Here is a 10,460-nt window from a genome sequence, read left to right as displayed (position 1 = left end):
GATTATAGCCACTAAAGTATGTAAGTAAATCATGTTAGTGCTTGAAACAAGGTAGCGCATTTGTACAAAATAATATTGCACGTTTTATGTATTACTTGTGGCATAATATAATAGATTATAGCCACTAGAGTATGTACGGAAATTATTTTTGTGCTTGAAACAGGGTAGCGCATTTATACAAACTTTTCTTGATTAGTTGCTGCATCGTAAATATCATGGAACAGGCCTGCTTCCTTAGTATTTCAAATATGTATTTGATGAAATACGATGTTTAAAACAAAAGCAGTTTGTTAATCATAGATACATCTATACAATATGTTGATGGATGTGGAGTAGTATCGGTTTTTTATTGTTAAATAAATCGTGTGAATATCTGTGAGTGTTTACGAAATCCTGTCATTAAAGTACATCACGTTAAAACCTTATATATTAATATATACATACATATATTCAACTTAGACTATTTTGGTGCTTGAAACAACGTGGTACAAGCATTTCCTTGATTAGCTTCTGCATGATAAATGTTATGGGTAGAATTTATTTCCTTAAACTTTCTGGATTGCATTCAGTAACAAATACGTAATTTAAAGCAAGAGATTATTCGTTAAATTCAAATACTCTTATAAAATCTATTAGCCTATAGAAGGTTCTCCATTTAAATTCACAACAGACAAAGCCGTCGGGACGTCAAACAAAACTAATTCTAAAAAGAGTTCTGAGGATCGTATCATAGTGTTTTTTTTTAATGTTAATCGTGAAGGGGAACTATTTAGAAGTTTACCAATACAAGTAATCAAACATTATATATATACTTATTTTTTTCTATATAAACTTTAAAACACGTAATACAACTATAATAATATGACAAAGTTATGTATCAATCTTATTTCATTCTAAAATATTTAAAGTTTCTGGACAGATTTCACTTCTAATTACGTTAGAAGTAAGGACACCAAGTGTAATTATTATTTACTGCAAGACAATTAATTGGCTAATGATAAGTTGAAGTTCCAAACATATGTTTGGTGGAAAAAGCCTATTTAACACGAAATGTTTAAACATCAGCATTGTCGGTTCGCTGTTACACTCATAAAATAGCGAACGATTGGCACTGATTTCTTGACCCTCTACAGGACCTCTGACGTTAAAGCATTTATCATTCAAGAAGTTCCTTTGATATAAGAAAATATTTTTATAGATATTTTGCGCCATCTCTTTCCAATTTTTTCAACAGATAATGAACAGCTTATATATCGAATCCAAAACAGGCAAAAATAATTGATAAGACAATAATATTGGATAAATATTATTGATAGTATAACAACGTTGTTTTTCCCGTTGTAGTTTTCATGTCTTTGATAATCTAAGTGAGTTCGATGCTAATAAGTTTTTTGTTTGACTTCTCGCAGTTTTTACGTTTGCATCGACTGGCTAAGTAATTTTAAGATGAATGCTCTTTTCCTACTTTGAAGTGTACAGCAGAAAATTATTATTTTTACAGAAGTAACGAAAATATTAATATGCAAAGTTATTGATACGTATAGATTTTGCGATGTTGTGAAACTCAAAGTATACTAATACAGAACATTCTGTTGTGTTAGTATTTACTTTGAATACGCAGTACGGCTACTAATATAATGAAGTTAGTTTTATTCCTCTAGCTATTTTCTTGTCCTTGTCGAAAACATGAAATTCCATAGACACTCACTGTGTATAAATATTGTTTGAAATAATACTTCAAAACAATATAAAGAAATTGAAGTCAAATACAATTTCTAATCTTCAATGTTTAAAAAGTATCAAACTGTGTTTTAGGAAAATAAAGAATTATACTTTGTTTTCGAAGTGGTGTAACAGAAGTGGCAGTTAGACAATGTTGATTTGGAATATATTTATTAAGTGAAATCTGTCTGTTAAAAACAAGTTTCACGACAAGGATTACCCTACTCCCCTCTTTTCCATTTTGCCCCGTAGTTTAAAAGCTATATAGAAAAACTGTTATCTCACAATCTATTCATGGTTGGGTCGCGTTGTTCGAAGGAAAACGTTAGCTATAAACATTCATATTATCAGTCAAATGTTAAACCTGTTTTTTTTTTCTATGTTGGGAACTATTGACAGCCAGAATGATGAAAATTGAGATATCAACGTTTCGTGACAAATGAAGAAAATGACTTGATTCATTTCGTCGTAATACAACGATCAGGCCATCTTTTAAATTAGAAATACCTTAGTACACGATCCAGAATAACGAACTATCGAATGCTCTATAAATACCCATTAATCTATCCTACTGCTTCAATATCGAATTCAATATAATAGCACTCAAAAACCGGGATCTCAGAGATTAGACCAATATATCCAGGCATGGTCACCATTTGAAAACGCCTTACCGTTTGCAGACCCATTAAGCATTGTCGACAAACAGTTTGTTCAAGTTGGTAAACAGAGGCAATGTACTAAAGACCAATAAGAGATTTATTGTTCGTGTAGGAGTGTTCCAAATCATCGGAATAGATCAAAAAAGTACAACTGATCAATGTTCGCCCCAATGCCGCCGGTTGTCTCATCGCTCTGGAGATTTAGTAATCACTCTTGGACAAAATTATCAAAAGCACGAAGAAAAAAACTTTTAATGGCTTTTTGTAACAAATACCCCTAATTAAGATATATATTTAAGTTGATTAAATGTTTGAAGTTATTTTCCTTGTCTCTGGTGACAGTACGTTTAATAGTTCTGGTGTTTTTATTTTTAATTTATTCTTGTTGCATTTCTTCCTCTAATGTTTGCTATATCCAAGTGTAATAAAAAATATAAGTAAAGATGGAAACTCTTAATACATTTTAGGTTCTATTCAACCCTAATCTATGAGTCCAGATATATGCTCTGTTCGCGATCGGGCAACTTTCTGTTTTCGAAAAAAAATTTAATTCCAAAAAAAAAGAACAATTTGAACTTTGTATCTCCAGAAAGCATGACTCTATAACATAGACTTGCTAAATTTCGTGTAACGTTCGATATTTACTTAATATTTACAGGCATAAAACGGGCCTGGCGTGGCATTCTGGTTAACACGTCAGACTCTGAAATCGAAGATCTATGGTTTCGCGTCCTGTTGCTCGAAAATCACGCAACGGTGATGGTCAAATCCAACTATTTGATTAGAGTGGCCCAACGATTGGCGGTTGGTGCTATTGACTAGTTATCTTCCCTCTAGTCTGTCAGTTCAAAATCAGGGCGGCTAACGCAAATAGCCATTATGCGTAAATATCCGAAAGAAACAGAAGCACAACGACTAAACACCTCTCCTGAACAAAGGAAATTAATAAATCTTACCTAAACATCGTATTAATAATTATATTTAGGCACATTGTTTGTCATACTATTACTACATTTAGCAACAAATACAAAATCAGCGTCGAAGAAATAACTTTACTAATGATGAACTTTAAACGACAGTAACCTGAATTAAGATGTTTGATACACAGACTTAGTTTCATAACCAGTAAGTAGACCTAAAAAGAAAAGTATCCAATTAAGAAACAAAGTTAAAATCCTGTTCAAATACGACAATATTTCACTGTGAAAAACAATTGAGAAGTGTCGAATAACTTACCAATATTTAACATAAATATGAAATTACATTTAAAACATGTTTTATTACACGATACACGGAATATTCTCTGCTACACTACAGACGTGTAGACATTATCGACATTGGCTCTAACATGAAAACAAAGAACAAATAAACCTAGTTTTTATCTCCACATCTAGAGATTTTCCTTAAATACCGTCACATATCTCGTGACGATCGAGAACTTGGATCAGTTTAAAGACGTTTTAAGTCTGACACATTTCTTATACAGTTGTAGGGGTAACGTTCTGAAACATACCTGCTTTACTGATATTTAAAATTTAGTAGAAAATTTCTTAATAATAATGAAGAAAAACAAACTAATATACAATTCAAACCTAATCCTTTCACTAGTATGTTGATCCGTAGAAGATACTAATCCCTATTCTCTTTCATTAAAATATTGTATTGTTTTAATTAATTGATACAATAATTACAAAATAATTGTATACTTACAAATATTATTATTGGTTTATGTGTCTGTGTCTTTTAATAAAATGTAAACAAATCTTGCGTTTTTTTGTGTTGTTTTTTACTGTGTCATCGACTTTGCCCTTTGACGTTTATTAGAGTTTCAAAAAAATTACGCTTGAAGACGGCTTCATTAAAGAGATAAAGCAAAAAGAACGAGCATATTTGAGTTGACTCTTAAGAATGAGTGAATTTGTTAGACACAATCGCCGACATGCCAAAATGAGATATCAAATCTTTACAATGTTACAAGACCAGTTTTAAATCTTATCCAATGGGTGCGGAGGTTTTTAAACAAAGCTTGTTCCTAGCGTGAAATGCACTGCGTGGTGGTATAATAGACTCATTCAGAAACCACTACGCCTACGCACAACGTAGGTCATGAAGCGGTAGGCCTAGATATACAAGTAAAGACGATATTATACCAGGGATATTAGTGGCAGAAATCTCTAAAGCTACTTTAGTTAAAGATATGAAAAAAACAAAACGAAGAAGAAAAAAGCCCATTTTCCCCATCAGAACTGAAAATTACAAAGATTAGGAACGCGTTTTTAACAGGTTACATCCCATTTTGGTAGTGTTAGGTAGGAATTTGAGAAAGGTTTTTATTAACTAGGACATCTCTTGGAAACTGTTGCGACACACACTGATGTCGTAATGATTAAAAGAGTTAATAAGTTGTTTTCTCTTTTTTCTCTCCCTCTTCTGGTATTTGTTGTTTACAGATTAAGAGAAAATTGTTAATATTGAGAAGAAACAGGTGGTTTCTAAGCACCAACTAAGCTTTGTATCCTGTACAAAACATGCTCAATTACGCCATCTAGAACTGGATATTTAAAGTCCAGTAAACTCCCACACAATCCGTACAAAGATTTCAGGCCGGTATTATAAACCCGAAGCATGATGTAATTCTGAAATGTTAGATTTTCTGGAAGAAAATCACTGAAATGTTGTTGTTTTTCTGAATAAACTTTTTCGTACTAATGATATTTAAGTCCCTATAAAAACGATGTGAGTAGTTAAGGTGGAATTATGAATTTTTTCAGCATCTGTTTCTTTTTACTCTAGCTAGAATAAAGTTTTTATATAAAACAAAAATTAATGTACATAATAATGATGATTGTGAAAAACACAAAACATGCAGGAGTACATTGAAAAACTGATTATGATAATGTTGCCCACATATTTTAAGCAACAATAGACGTGAAAAACTGTTGACCATTCTTGCTGGCATATTGTTTGTTTTTAATTATGCACAAAGCTACACAAGGACTATCTGTGCTCTGCCCACCACGGGTATCGAAACCCGGTTTCTAGCGTTGTAAGTCCGCAGACATACCGCTGTGCCACTGGAGGGCTCTTTTTTTTGTACAAAAAACTGATGAAGATTACGGCGTATATAAAAGGATCGTGAGCGTATATATATATATATAAAAGATTACGCTGAGCCTAGGTTGTATATAAAACTGAGATGACGCTAACTGATATAAAAGGGATATGTGTGGATAAAATCTGATGATGAAGACGAACGATATCAAGCAATCATGAGTACATATTAAGCTTGACGATAATGCTAACTGTAAAAACGCTATGACCATATATATATTCATATATATAGAAACTGACTATAATGCTCACTGTATACCGAACGTATACAGAAACTGACAATGATCTTGCTGTATAAAAAACTATGATCGTACATAGAAACTGATGATGTTGCTCGCCACATAAAAAGCTATGACCGTATGCAGATACTGACAATGACAAAAAAGCACTGCGAGTACATATAGAAACTGGGTTATAAATCACGACTTCGTACTGTGTGGGTATAATCTTTTTCTGCATGTATGGTTGATATAAAACAGGTATGTCTTGATATATAAAATGATAAATGAAAATGTTTATAAAACTGATGATGTTTCTGGAAAGTTGAAGAGAAACATATGTGTATATAAAGTGATAGTGACACAAGTTGACTTGAAAGCAGTGTATAATACCTGCAAGCGATGATTAAATAATGTTTCTGGAAAGGTTGAAGAGAAACATATGTGTATATAAACTGATAGTGACACAAGTTGACTTGAAAGCAGTGTATAAAACCTGCAAGCGATGATTAAATCATGTTTCTGGAAAGGTTGAAGAGAAACATATGTGTATATAAACTGATAATGACACAAGTTGACTTGAAAGCAGTGTATAAAACCTGCAAGCGATGATTAAATAATGTTTCTGGAAAGGTTGAAGAGAAACATATGTGTATATAAAGTGATAATGACACAAGTTGACTTGAAAGCAGTGTATAAAACCTGCAAGCGGTGATTAAATAATGTTTCTGGAAATGTTGAAGAGAAACGTATGTGTATATAAAGTGATAATGACACAAGTTGACTTGAAAGCAATGTATAAAACCTGCAAGCGGTGATTAAATAATGTTTCTGGAAATGTTGAAGAGAAACGTATGTGTATATATAGGGATAGTGACACAAGTTGACTTGAAAGCAGTGTATAAAACCTGCAAGCGATGATTAAAACAAGTATGAAAGCTTGAGCTTGTTGCTGGCTGATCTAAAAAGGTACTACAGGATGGTGTTTGCTGAGGTAAAATATTATGATCGATCTAGCTGGGCTGATGAAAACTGATATACCTCGAAAGTGTAGTACTCAGCTGATTAAACTACTAGATTTGTTATCCAAAGTGGATAAATACGTCTCCTATTTCATGTATATGAAAACTATATATATATGTATATTTATATATAGTGTATTCATACAATAGTGTATTCTATTAAAATAGTTAGACCGGTGAACTATGTATGTATTAGTTCGAAAATGTTGACATTTTTATCACACACATATACTTATAGCTCATATTTTTATTAAGTTTCAGGCTCTAGATTTCCAGCGTGAAGAAGCATTTACTTTAGCCTTATCTTTTTGACTGAAAAACAACAACAAGCAAACAAAACACAATTAAGTTACCACTTGTTTCTCATAAAATTGGTTAAACGTATGCATATTTATCAAAACAAATAATCAGGTCTAGAAAGTTGTTGTATTAATTATAGTTTTAGTGTTTTTTGTGGTGATGTAAATTTCTCTAATTCTCTCTATGGATCAAATGTTTAACTGAATTTCCATATTTTCGTATATTTTAATACAGAGAAAACTTTCTAACTGAATCACCATGAAGAGAGATAAAGACGCTACCATTAATGTTAAAATGTTGGTTTTAGGTGAAAGTATATATCTTTAGACTTATATATTTTTACCTTATTTTACTTCATAACGCAGCACAATAATCTTTTGATCCTTACAAAAATTGACGATGATCTGAAAATCATTACTAAACCATAGCTTTGTATTGTAGAGAGCTTTATGTTTTGATGTGTAAGACGTGGGGAAGTTTCAAAATGATAACAAATGGATTCATCATTTAGGTAAAGTATGAAAACTGTGGCACCACAGATACGTGTCATTCATCATTTGGGTAAAGTATGAAAACTGTGGCACCACAGATACGTGTCATTCATCATTTGGGTAAAGTATGAAAACTGTGGCACCACAGATACGTGTCATTCATCATTTGGGTAAAGTATGAAAACTGTGGCACCACAGATACGTGTCATTCATCATTTGGGTAAAGTATGAAAACTGTGGCACCACAGATACGTGTCAAATGAAATAAATATGACAAAGGTCTGTTATGCCACAATAGCCAGTTCACAAATCTAGTTTAAAAAAAAGAGCCAGAGATTGTTCGGTTCTGGTGAAGTACTTTCGTGCAGATGTTGACGGCATCTTGATGTACTTTATCTGTATTTATTGCTTGTATTACATGAGAAACTCATAAGCACAGAATGCTTTTAACAGAAATGTGTAACAAATTAGTTACAGTAAGGTTTATACTGTCATACAAAGGAAATAACACTTTCGTGTAATAAAAGTTATTTTTTTTATTCACAAATGAGAACAGTTATCTTAGAGATCAAATCCAATGAAAGCACGGACACAAGCACACACCTACTCTTAAACACATATTTAACGTATTGATGGAGCAAGTTAAATACTTTTTTTTATCAACAGATGTCAGTACCTTGATAAGACCCTGAAAGTGAGTTTCTCACAATAAAAACTGGATGTTATAAGGAAGACTCTATCCAGATAATGCTCCCATGTTTCGGTTCTCAAAAATCTATTTCATTCAACATTATAATGTTTCATATGTTTTGAAACATTATTGATGAGGGTTTTGTTCGCAAATTTTCGTCCAGCCCACAAGTGATGATTAAGTTCCACATAATAAAAAGCATATAAATGTTGGAGGTATTCCATACTCTACAAAGTTTTAAAATACAAAACAGCCAAAATGGACAGAAAAATATTCATCTAAAAACAACGTTTCGCCAATATTAACGTGGCATTGTCACCTGATGATGCCACGTTAACAGTGGTGAAACGTTGTTTTTAAATAATATATTTTTCTAATCCATTTTAGCTGTTTTTTGTATTTTAAAATAATATATAGCATAGTTAGGCTGGTTCATATATCTAGGGGATCCAGATAGTCATTGTGTTTTAAATTACACGAGTTTCAGCAAGAACATAAATTTACTTTCAGAAACATGAGAGCATGTACTACACGTGGTCATAAAGTTTTGCTTTATCCTACGTATACTAATAGTTCATGTCTATCTACATTCAAAATTAAGTTTCAGGAGAGCTACTTATAATATGTAACGTTTAACCTCAAGGTGTAAAACCTGCTATTACTATACACTTAAAAGTTAATACGAAACTTTCTAAAAGCATTGGTATAAAGTACGATAGTGGTTAGTGATGGGACTCTACAAGTTAAAAGAAAACATAACCGTTTTAAAACCATTTTCTATGTAAAAAAAATACGAAGGTTATCACATATGATATGGACGGTAAAACGTTTCACAAGCACCAAGAAGAAATGAGAGTCTATTTAAAAACTATTTTGACTGATTGAGTTTTTACTAAAATAATTATCATATGCATAGTATTTTCGTAACTATCATTTGTTTGTTGGGCTATCTGTGTTGTGCCCACCGACAGTATTGAAACTCTGTTGTCAACGGTATAAGTCCACAAACTTACCGTTGAGCCACTGAGGGCTTGTAACATGCAATTCAATACTAAATATTTGATAAAATAATTACGTATATGGGCTCTACCGGATGCATCTGTGCTGATGAAAATGAGTGAGAGAGTAAATAAAGTTAACTACTAATCATATACTTCCACTTTCTCTCACTCCTTAAAGTCGTTTGTACATTAGAATTAGTTATTTGTCTTTTCATCAAGCCATCCGTGTTAACAGTCTTTTTGAAAACCAAGTATTTAAAAGACAGAGAAGCGTCATATATGTTCTACATTACTAGTATTTAACATCGTAATGCCTAAATACTGTAGTTGTCGCTTTATATATATTAGGTCGTCAAGAAATTTACTTCGCATTCTGGAACACTTTCATTACCCCCCCCCCCCAAAAAAAACGTACATCACGTATAATAGTTAAATAAACCGCCTAAACGTCATGTTAGTGTAACCTATATAATGCGTAAAGCGTACTATACTCTAATTCCTTATAGTGATGGCACACAACGAAACACACATTCGGCATGTAATGCTGTTTCAATACAAGAAAGGAAACAACGCCTCTGTAATCACAAAGAATATCAAAGAAGTTTATGGAAATGTTTTGAACGTTCGTAAGTGTCAACAATGGTTCAGCAAATTTCGTTCAGGTGACTTTAGCCTTATAAACTGTGATGGAAGAAGCCGACATGTTGGAATTGATACTGATGCTCTGAAGATGCTTATTGAGTCCAACCTAAGGCAACACACACTTGTGAAATGGCCCTGAAATTGCATGTCTCTCTTGAAACAATACGTAAACATCTAAGGAATATTGGAAAACTCCGTAAAGAAGGTGTTTGGGTGCCTCACGAATTCTCCGATGATCATCGTTTCTAACGTGTGAACGTTGCTTCATCTCTTCTGGCGCGTAATGCGCGTGAACCATTTTTGAACAGAATTATCACTGGTGATGAAAATTGAATTCTCTATGCGAATATAAAACGCCAAAAACAATAGCTCAGTCCTAGACAAAAACCACTTCTAACCCCAAAACCTGGACTTCATCCGTAGAAATTGATACTTTGCATTCGTTGGAATATCAAAGGAGTAATTCATTTAGAACTCCTCAATCCACAGCAAACTGTCAATGCAGAGATCTACAGTCAACAACTGGAACGTTTAAATACAAGCCCTTCATCAGAAACGCCCTTCACTCGTCAATCGGAAAGGTGTTCTTTTTCTCCACAACAA

The sequence above is a fragment of the Limulus polyphemus genome, unplaced genomic scaffold (assembly GCF_000517525.1).
Source record: "Limulus polyphemus unplaced genomic scaffold, Limulus_polyphemus-2.1.2 Scaffold2031, whole genome shotgun sequence".
NCBI lineage: Eukaryota > Metazoa > Arthropoda > Merostomata > Xiphosura > Limulidae > Limulus > Limulus polyphemus.
This window is presented reverse-complemented; position numbering follows the sequence as displayed.